Below are 11,789 nucleotides of genomic sequence, written 5' to 3'. Positions count from 1 at the left end.
AGGAGGCTAATCTCTAATTCACAGGCACTAACACCATTCATGAAGACTGTGTATGTGTAACTTTTATTCTTCAAATATAAATTGTTCTGTGGAAGGCTTACTGCTGAATAAGCTCACCTTTTCTACTTCTGTCTGAACTCTAGCTGGTTGATTCAACTCAGCTATTCTAGCTCAAACTCCTCTCCAAGCTGACTGATTCAAATTGGCTTCTCTCAACTTCCACTGAATTGCTCTGCTTGGAAAAACTGCCTTTAAATTCCACAAACTGAACTGCACTGACTGCATGAACTGAATGGAACTGAACAGAGCAGTAGGAAGTCAACTGAACTACACTCACTGAACTGTTCTCTCTCTCTCTCTCTCTCTCTCTCTCTCTCTCTCTCTCAACTGTTCTCTTTTTTTTTTTTTTTTGGTTCTTTTTTTCGGAGCTGGGGACCGAACCCAGGGCCTTGCGCTTCCTAGGTAAGCGCTCTACCACTGAGCTAAATCCCCAGCCCCTTCAACTGTTCTCTTAAGTCACCTCTCTTTCCTGTGCTATTTTTTAAGTAGCTTTCCCCTCCTGTGCTGTTCTTGTGAGAGTTGGGCTTATCCTAGCTCTGACTCCTTCTGTCAAATCTTTTTCTGATTCATCACTTTGTCTGCCCCTCAATTTGATGTCGCTTTCAAACATGACTGATTCCTTCTGCAAACTAACCTTACCTAGAATGTTTGCGATTAAAGGTTTGTACAAATGGTATATTCTAACCAGAGGGATTAAAGGTGTGTGGTGTGTCTGCATTCAAAGTGATTCACACAGACCTAGGTCGTTGGGTATAAACCCTTGCCAGAGCAGCCATGTTGCTGGATTAAAGTTCCTCTACAACTCTGCCCATGTGACATAAAATCATGTCCCTGTGTCCTCACCTCCTCATATCAGCCCCAAGGGTTAATACTTCAACATATGAATTTCAAGGAAATACAAACATTTAGCATACTGCAAGTATCTAATTCAGATATTGCAATAGGTAGTCTATATAAAAAAAATAATGGTGCCAGTCTTAGGAGACTAAAACCTTAGAAAATATCAGTCTTCTCCTAAAGCATGTTCTTAACATGTAGTATGCAAACCTCTTTAAAGGCATATAAAAATGCTGAATGCTTATGTGAAAATCCTTGTACGTCCCCCAGCTTGAAATGTAGCACGTCCATTTGTGCCTGTGTTCTGAGCGCTCCTGAATGTTCCTCAAGTGTCCATGTTCTTTGTCCCACTGTCCTCCAGCTGCCTGAGCGCTTCATGCTCTGTAGCAGATACATAAAATTCATTTGTGTAATTGAGCCAGACAATACTTACTTGAAAAAAAAAATGTCTGCTCTGATTTAGTTAGAATGGCATAAAAAGATCAATAACAACGTTGACGTGTTAAAGAATAGAAGCCTTAGGAGCAGGCTTCTCGTCTGGTGAGGATGCTCCAACAAACTGAGAAAGATGGATGATACAGGAACAATGGGAGAGCCAAATGAATAAACAAAGAAGTGCCGGGAAATATGTGATGGTCCAACGTTTCAATTTCCCAGCCTCACCCAACTGCTTCTTCTACTTCATGCATAGCTCCAGAAAGTAATATGCTCCTTGGATCCACTGGTGCAAAGTAATCCACACCAAGCTAATTCAATCAGCTTTCTCTGCAGTTTTGAAATTGAGGTGGTGAACTGCAGGAGAAAGAATTAAGGTCCAAAGTCAGACCCACCCACAGGCAAAAAGTTCCACACTGTAACACCGGAGCAGAGTCCATTGGCCTGTGTGTTCATGTGGAAAGCCACGCACCCAGTCACAAGCAGAGGAAGGGGAGCCGAGAGCTGTCACCTGCCATGGCTTTCTCCTCTATGACTTTTGTTAGGCCACCGTGCTGCGATTCATCCTACGATACCTTCATCTTTCATAACGATCCCTTATCTTAGCCTGACGAAACATGAATTGGGTTTTTTTTCTCCACAACCCAAGAATCTGGACTCCGGATGAAAGAATAAGTCAATAGAAAATAGTGTCTCAAATGATACCGCCCCGTGGGATCAAAAATGTAAACCATATATGTCATTTTCAAAATTTAGAGCCACATTTGCAAATGAAAGGAGGGAGCAAAAATAATTTAAGTTGATTTTATTCAAGCCAGAAATTCAGCATGTGAACCCTTCAGGGAACAATCTTAGTTACTACTCTGGTCACTGTGACAAAATACCTTATAAGAAACAACTTAAAAGAGGGCGGGATCATTTGGCTTATAGTTTAAGAAGGGATGCAGTGGTCCATGGGGTCAGGAACAAAACAAACAAACACATTGTCACATTGTATCCATAATCCAGAAACCCAAAACCAACCACGTTGTCACATTGTATCTATAATCAAGAAGCAGAGAGTAAATAGGAAGTAGTACCTGTCCATAAAACCTCAAGCTCTGAACTGATGCGATAGCTCAGTGGTTAAGAGCATTGTCTGCTCTTCCAGAGGTCCTGAGTTCAAATCCCAGCAACCACATGGTGGCTTACAACCATCTGTAATGAGATCCGATGCCTTCTTCTGGTATATTGGAAGACAGCTACAGTGTACTGATATATAATAAATAAATCTTTAAAAATAAAAAATAAAACTCTGCCCTCCAGTGACCCACTTTCTCCCAAAAGTGGTACATATTTTTTCCATCACTGGTACATATATTTTTAGGTTTTCAGGAATCTCTATGATGACCTGCATGACAACTGCATTCCCTTACATTCTGGCCTGCAGTACGTATGGCTCCCTTCTGTGTTGGTCCTCACCAGCAGGTTTATTTGGTATTTGTTTTTGTTCCATTGTATTTGTTTTTTTTTTTTAATGATTGCCATTCTGACTAGGGTGAGATAAAAATTTCATGTAGTTTTAATTTTCGTTTCACTATGGCTAGTGATGTTGGATGCTTTTCCATATTTAATAGCCAATGGTATTTCGCCTTTGAAGAATTTAGTCAGCGAATATACTGAATTATTGGAGTTGTTGTTCTTGGGAGGGGGTGCACACATTCACTTTCGTGCACATGTGTGTTCGGGTATGAATGCACATATGGGCAAAAGACAGAGGTCAAACTCAAATGTCATTTTCAGTTGCTATCCAACTTGTTTTTTCTTTTCTTTTTATTAGATATATTTCTTTACTTACATTTCAAATGGTATTCCCTGTCCCAGTTTCCTGTCCATAAGCCCCCATCCCCACCCCCATCACTATACGGGTGTTCCCCCTATCCACCCCCTTTACTGCCCCCCTCCCAACATTCCTCTGCACTGGGGGTCCAACCTTGGCAGGACCAAGGGCTTCTCCTTCCACTGGTGCCCCAACAATGCTATTCTCTGCTACATATGCAGTTGGAGCCCTGGATCAGCCCATGTTTAGTCTTTGGGTAGTGGTTTAGTCCCTGGAAGCTCTGGTTGGTTGGCATTGTTGTTCTTGTGGGGTTGCAAGCTCCTTCAGCTCTTTCAATCCTTCCTCTAATTCCCCCCAAGGGGGTCCTGTTCTCAGTTCAGTGGTTTGTTGCTAGCATTGACCTCTGTATTGGACATGCTCTGGATGTGTCTCTCAGGAGAGATCTATATCCGTTCCCTTTCAGCATACACTTTTTAGCTTCATCAATCTTATCTAGTTTTGGTGGCTGTATATATATGGGCCACATGTAGGGCAGGCTCTGAATGGCCATTCTTTGAGTTACTGCTCTAAACTTTGCTTCCATATCCCCTCCTATGGATAGTTCCCCCTTTTAAGAAGGAGTGGGAGCATCTGCATTTTGGTCATCCTTCTTGAGCTTCCTGTGGTCTGTGGATTGCATCTTAGGTAATTTGAGCTTTTTGGCTAATGGATATTATCAGTGAGTGCATACCAAGTGTGTTTTTCTGTGATTGGGTTACCTCACTCAGGATGATATTTTCTAGTTCATTCCATTTGCAAGCACAGATTTGTGAGCATGTAGTGTCCCAATAGGGTTCATACAAGTTACATTTTAGTTTGAGGTTCCGCTCAGTCACCAGAAGCATCCCTTAGGTTTCGAGAGTCCCCTGGCAGAGAATGCTGATTTGAAGCCATTTCCAGCCATTGGGTTCCACATGCTGGTTGTTCACACTTCCCACAGACTGGCTAAGTCTGAGGCACCAGTGCCACCAAGTCCATGCTATTGGTTGTCTTTTGGCTAAAGAAGTTCCACTTAGCAGCGCTCCAGCTGCCTTTGACAGAGTCTGCCAAGGCATCTGTAGTGATCAAGTCCATGTTGCTACAATGAAACACCTTCTAAAACTCACTTGCCCAGAGAGGAAAAGTGTTTAACTCACAGCTGCAGAGACTCACAGTCATAAAGCCTGCATAACTTGTCCATGGTGGCCCATCCTGGCAGGGCGTGTATTAGAGAAAATGGGCATAGTTCAAGCCAAAAAGCAGAGGTTAGAAGAGACTGGAATTCCCTGGTTTCCTTCAAGGATGTGTTTCTAGTGCCCTGTTAGCCCACCTACTGCCCCCTACACACACACACACACACACACACACACACACACACACACACGGTCTATCTCAATACCACAGTGAAAACCAAGCCTTTACATACAGTTTTGGGAATGCTTCAGTCACACTTGCTTAGCACCATGTTTCTGGGAGAGAGAGAAAAAAAGAGGCACTGTCTTTATAACTCTCAAGCAGAAGGCTCTCTAAATAATAAGCTCTCGTCTGATGGCCCAACATGAACTCTCAGGAGGCTGAGCTTGTTTCTGCAAAATTAAGCAAGCACCAGTAAGTTCTTACTTTTTAATAAGTAAACTTAGACTTTTAGGTAGGGTCCGCTTAATTGGGCTGAGATGCACAGCAAATCTTCCACATCTCGGAAGGAATCATTGAGGCTGGAGTTAGTAGGAATAAGCATGGTGTGATTTCAGCCCGTGGTGCGATACAGTGAGTATGGGGACAAGAGTGGGTCTTAGCTTTATTTGATCCACCCACCATCAGATTTGACACCTTTTCCTATTAAGTGATTGATTAAAAATGGAAGAAATAAATAAATCTCTGGCGAACACATGAGGCCATCTGCAGTCAGAGTTTTTATGATCCTTTTTCTATGATATGATTTGGGAACAGGCAGTGATAAAACAGAAACACATATACAACAAATTATTTTTTGAGACCTGTCCTTTCCAAGGGCACTTGACATAGCTTAGAAACAAAGCCTTCCATTCAAGGAACAAAACAACAAGGACTTCCATCCCAGATCTCAGCAGGTCGGCTGGAAGCTCAATGGCTTACCTACCAGTCATCTTGCTGGTATCCAGTCTGCATGAAATGAAGTTTAATACATCCAATTTTCTTGCCCTCTCTCCTTTTCTCCAATAATGAAAACTTACTTCCTACTGTCTGCCTTTGCTTTTGGTCCACCAAGATTGGGAATCTAAGTCAGTTATCCATTCAATTTAGCATTCTGTCCAAAGCACACTTGTGTTCATCTTTCTATCCGGTTCTTTGTCACATCTGTTACTTTGTCTTTGGACTCCTGCTTTGTAATTCACCCAGCCTTGTATGCCCCAGAAGTTCAGCAAGAGTTCCCAGAAAGCCACTGCCTTGGAGAATTTGCCCTCTCTCGGGCATCTCTTTCTGAAGGTTCAGCCCTGAGGGAGTTTACCAGCATTTGGGTAAACTGCCCAATCTCCCCATGAGATGCTTTTGAGGCAGACATTAAGACAGTGGGACCCAGAACAGTAAATATTACATGTACTCATCAACCCTATTTCTATTTTCAGGAAGCAAGTTGGACCAAAGTCTCGTGACTTGCCCCATCTTGAAGTTCAAGTAATGTGTCCGTTGCACGAATGAGTTGAATGTAAACGGTCCGCAGAGCCCCTGACACACTCTGAAGAAAAACCTGCCAAGTCAATAAGGCATTGCTGTCTGCTGGAGCCCAGAACACCGATTTTATTGCGGGTGGGTTTTTGCTGTTTTGTTCTGCCCTCTGTCTTCTGAGGCATTCGCACTGCATGATTTATAGACCGGATTCCCAGCTCAGCATGCCGTTCTTGGTGTGGTAGCGATTTGGCTCTTTGCTGGCACCGCGGCTGGAGAGAAGGCTGCTGCGTGTGTTCTGTTTCTCCTTTCGTACTGACTAGAGGCATGCTGACCACCACTTATTAGCTCTTTGATCTTTTTTATTTCTAAACATATGGTCAGGACCTCACCAGTGCCCAGAATGGCAGACTGAAATTCTAGGAGACTCGGGCCCATGTGATAAACGGCTTTCCTCTGGAGAAAAGTGAGTGGTGAGCAGAGCAAAGGCTGGTGCCCATTAAACACCCTCATCGGCTGGAGAGAATGTGCCTGCTGGAGCATCTGTTAACCCTGGGCCGCTGCCTTCTCGGCTTAAAGCGCCTGTGTGGAAGGCCTGTCTCGCAAAAGGTTTGCAACTTCCAAATGCTGCAAATAACAGAACTGAGAAGCTCTATGGACTTAAGGCGATCTACTTCCAAAAGAAACTGTTTAAAATTGAACCTGTTCTTTGTTCCCATTTTCCATTGCTCTCATCTTTCTCCTGTTCTAAAACACTATCTTATTCCATAGGAGAGTAAGTCTCCCCTGCATCCCCCTACAAGTCAGCAAGCAGTTTCTCCGAAGAAGTCCATCACATGCTTCATTGACCAAGAGTCTTGTGTGCTAGATTTCGGTGTAATGTTCTTCAAAACTCTGAAGTGCTAACTGGACAAGTCTCTGGTACTCTGTCCTCCAAGCAAAGACTGGGCTTCACAGTATCAGTGTCAAACAGTTCTGGCCCTTGGGAAACAACAGATGTGTCTACGGTGGCTGATCAAAGGTAATCAGATAGTCATGGAAACACTGGCCTATAGCCAAAGCAATGGGAGTCTGAGCCTGAGTCTGCCCCTTGCTGACTTTCGATAAGTCGCTTTCCCTATTCCCCTAAACACCACTTCTTCATTTAAAGGATAGAAATAATGGGCCTATCTCATAGAAATTTTATAATAATAATAATAAGGATGTGTAGAAATGTGTACTTAATTGCATAATAAAGCTAGAGTGTTGACTTTCATTGGCTCCAACAGGATAAAAGGGAAGCAGGAAAGAGACTTCTGTACTTATTCCTTGCTTGCTTGCACTAAGGCTCTCTATTGCCCACCTCGCTTTGGGTTCACAAACGGACCTTTGGACTGGGAAGGGAGGAATAATGTTTCACTGATTCACACGGGTATGAAGTAGAGAATTTGAACTCTGTAACTTAATCAGATTAATCTTGCTGTCATGGTACACACAGTGCGTGCAGCAGGCTATGCCCAGCCCTGTACATGGCATTTATCATGTGCCTCTTCCTCCTTTGTTATCGTCTTCTCCCTCCTTTTCATCCTTGTCTTCCTGTTCCTCTACCTCCTTCCCCATTGCTACCTTCACTAGAACCACCACGACCGCAGCACTTGGCCCCTGAATTTCCCCCGTTCCTACTACTATCATCTCTTGACTCTGTCACAGGATCCCTGTGCACATGCCCCAACCTTCCACCTTGTCCTATCCAGAAGCATGGTAGAACGGACAACTGTAGACTTCCTACCTCCAGCTTTCTGTGTTTGATATTCTGCTCCCAGACACCATGGACCATGGACCAGATCACCACTCTCTACCCCAAGTGTCACTTACATTTTCTCCAACAACTTATTCCTCCTTTGTCATCTTTCACAAAGATACAGGCATATACACAGTGTCCTGACTCTTAAACCCAACTGTGATAGAGACATCTGAATTCAGATACCAGACTGTTGCCAAAATGGTGCCTAAAGTTAACATTGTAAAACAATGTAGAACCCAGGACTTCCTTTTTTTTTTTAATTTGAGGGAATATGGCCCAGCTTTGTAATATGGAAACAATGATTACTGTGTCTCTTTCCCTAGGACTCAGTTTTCAAGCTTGAACCTTTTGGAGCCATACCAGACAGGCCAGGTAGGTTGTATGTGTTATTTTCTCTGTTCACATAGGGGAAAAGGTTTTGTCTGTTTAAGAGTGGTACACAGATTGGGTGTGGTGACATTCAGAGTACACAAACCCTTAAAGATGCCATGGCCCTAGCAGCTGCCCCACGTAATTGTGGTTTTTGTCCCCCACTCCATTCTGCTCAGGTCACAGCAGAAGGGATCGGAAGGGATCGAAAACACCTAAACAAGCTGTTTCCCTTAGTCAGGTGACAGCCTATCTCTTCCTTGTAGAACTATCACCTTGGTCCTAAAAAAACTCTTAAGATGAAGTTCTTCTGAAATTGCCAGAATAGAAATTTGGGAAGAGAGGTAGATGACCTATAAGAACTTGTAGGGTTTGTTAAACTCTCTATGGGGAGATTATTATCTCAGCCTTATCAACCATCAGTGAGTCGCAGCATGAGCTGTGTTACTGCACTTGACAGTGAGAATAAAAGATGATTACTATTGGTTACATCCTACCTAAGACAGCCTCCCCACCCTGAGTGTCCACCAGCCTAAAGTTAGGTCTACTCATCTCACTCCTTAGCAACAGGTACAAGAAGAGGCTGCCTTGGGTGTCTACATATCTGAGTAATCTCTCTCTCTCTCTCTCTCTCTCTCTCTCTCTCTCTCTCTCTCTCTCTCTTGCTCTCCCTCCCTCCATCCTCCCCCTCTCTACTTCCTTCTACCCATGCTCTTCACTCTCCTAGTCTCCCACACACCCCGTGACTTTACCCTTTAGGAGAGGAGTATGCTCTCTCTAGTCTGGGTACTTGGTTGTATTCATGCTGCCTTAAGTGTCTGATGCTTAGAGAGTTTAAGGGAATCTTTTATTTCTTTTTTTTTAATTGGATATTTTATTTACTTATACTTCAAATGTTATCCCTTTTCCTGGTTTCCCCTCCGGAAACCTTCTAAAACATCCCCCATCCCCCTGCTTCTAGGAGAGCGCTCCCCCACTCACCTACCCACTTGTGCCTCCCCATCCTTGCATTTCCCTACACTGGGGCATGGAGTCTTCACAGGACCAAGGGCTTCTCCTCCCAATGATGCCTGACAATGCCATACTCTGCTACATATGCATCTGGAGCCATGGCTCCCTCCATGTGTACTCTTTAGTTGGTGGTTTAGTCCCTGGGAACTCTGAGGAGTCTGGTTGGTTGATACTGTTCTTCCTATGGAAGAAAATATAACAAGAATGCTCAGTAGGATTTTCTATTCATACAGCTCTTAAAGCAGACTCAATATTGATAGGTTGTTATAGATGTATGGTAGATGTAATAAAACGATCTCGTACCAAACCTCTTGTAATATAAAATCCGGTAGTTGTGTAATCACTAAATTATTAAATACATGATAATAAGAAAAGATTTTAAAAAAGAGAATTTAAAGGAAAAGATTTCAAAGGTCCATTCCAAGGACATGCTTGGCCCCTTGTGACTCTTCAACATTTCCTGCTGCTAAGTTTTGCCTGATTGTGGAGCAACCCTGTTCTGTGTCTAATAAGAGTTCTGTCTTCCTTAGAATAATTCCCACAGGAAAACAAACAAACATCTTAGAGTCCTCATTTGAATATATTTATGGCAAGCAGCAGGACAATAAACATAAAGTAAGCCTTTGGGATCAGAATAGAGTGACTTTGCATGATTTCTTTCAATTTATTTGCTTCTCCAAAGAAAACTGTGGCTATGGAAGCATACCATCCAGCGTGATTAAAGGCTGAGTTTGAACTTGCTACTCAGTGATTTGCATTTACCTTTCCTGGTCACCACTGTAGATACTGTGTAGCAAAACACTATTTACCAAATGAGGCTGTTTCATTTAGATACTAGGAGCCCTGCAAACCTTGTGTTCTCTCTCTCTCTCTCTCTCTCTCTCTCTCTCTCTCTCTCTCTCTCTCTGTGTGTGTGTGTGTGTGTGCGTGCGTGCGTGCGTGCGTGCGTGCGTGCGTGTGTGTGTGTGTGTGTGTGTGTGTGTGTGTTCCTGGGGATGAAATCCAAGGCCTTACACATGTAGGCAACCTCTCTACCATTGAATTATATCACCTATCATCTTTTTTGTTTTGAGACAGTCTCACTAGCCTGAAACTTACTGTGTAGCCAAAGTTGGTCTTATACTCACTATCTGGCTGCCTTAGCATTTCAAATGTTATAATGTCAGGTGTGCACAACCATGCCTGGCTTCTGATTTTTTAACTGGTACATAACGGTATGATTTATATGTATTTATTGGGCACCATGTGACGGTCTGTTACAAGTATGCCATGTAAAACTAGGGCATTTGGCTTCTCTAACACTTTATATATGTATTGATTTACTTTCTCTTCCAAATAGAGAGCTTACATCAGATATGGAAGAAGAAAATGTGCAGTCCCCTCTCGAAAATCAATCTTGAGCCAAGCATGATGATACGCACCTGTAATCCCAGTGCTCAGGGGATAAAACAGAAAGATCATAGGTTCAAAACCAGCCTAGACTACTTGGCAAGATCTTGTCTCAAAAGCATCAATCTGTGTCCAAGAAATAATTTATGATTACAGATTCTATGAGCCAAGCTTTTCCGGAAGCAGGAAATGAGTGCTTTGCCAGGGTCTCAGGTCCCAAAGCAAGGCCAGCCTTGCTCATCCTTGGTTCCTTCAAATGGTTTCAGTACAAAGCAGGATGTAAGTGTGGGGCTGTGATCCTGGCACTTGAGAGACAGGGGCAGGAGGCTCAGCTACTCCAGTCATCCTTGACTGAGTTCGAGGCCAGCCTGGCCCACATAAGACCCTGCCCACCCACCTCCCAAATATATATTATTTCAGTGTAACTGAGCAAGTACAGTTGAAAATTATATAAGGAGGCAAGCAAACATGGACTTCTCACAAGCCTGGGGAATTACCTACTTACTGAGCTGTTGGTATTTTTCTCTGATTTTTACATTCCAAATTTATGGGCCCACTTTCTCACAGAACACATTTAGAATAAGAAATTTCAATACAGAAATTGGATAAAGGCAACATTTCTTGAGAATATTATTTTTATTTAAAAAAAATTTTAAAGTTCTATTCATTTTATGCTTATGGGAATGCTGGATGTCTGCATATCACATTCATGCAGTGATCTTGGGAGCCCGGATGAGGGCGTCAATCCCTGGGGTCTGGAATTACAGACAATTGGGAGCCGCCATGTGTGTGCTGAGAATTAGAACCAGGTCCTCTGCAAGAGAAGTCAGGGTTCTTGGTCACTGACTGAATAATCATCTCTCCAGCCCTGAATTTAAAATTTATTTTTAATATGATTGTCTGCCAAAATTAAGAGTGAGATGATACAGAATGTGTCTCTGGGTTTCTCTGTGTTAAACTTTGGTAATGGATATATTTAGCATTCATATTTTTTTACAAAATTAAAATTGAGTTTCGTGTAGATATTCAAAACACAGTGTTTATAGAAATCCTTTAGAAAGCTCCTTGCCTAATGAATTGAGTCAAATCTTTGCTGCAGAGATATACATATGAAAGAGTCTTCTGCTGTCTATAAAAATCAAAGTTCTCTACGTAAAAAGGTTCCCTCAAGTGGACAAGGTTCTGCCCCAACAAGTTAGTTGAAATTGATAAGTCGGGAAAGGAAAAATCAGTTCTCTGCAGTGAGTAACACTGGATATATCAACCACACTCTAAGACAGACCCTGAGACAAAAAGCAGCTGGCCAACAGAACACAGACTCTGTGGGGGTTTGTGGGCTTTTTGTTTAATTTTGTTTTGTTTGGGTAATTTTGTTTGTTTCTTTTATTGGCTTTTTATTTATTTGCTTTGATTTTTCATTTA

The sequence above is a fragment of the Rattus norvegicus genome, chromosome 2, assembly GCF_036323735.1.
Source record: "Rattus norvegicus strain BN/NHsdMcwi chromosome 2, GRCr8, whole genome shotgun sequence".
In the NCBI taxonomy this organism is placed as follows: domain Eukaryota; kingdom Metazoa; phylum Chordata; class Mammalia; order Rodentia; family Muridae; genus Rattus; species Rattus norvegicus.
This window is presented reverse-complemented; position numbering follows the sequence as displayed.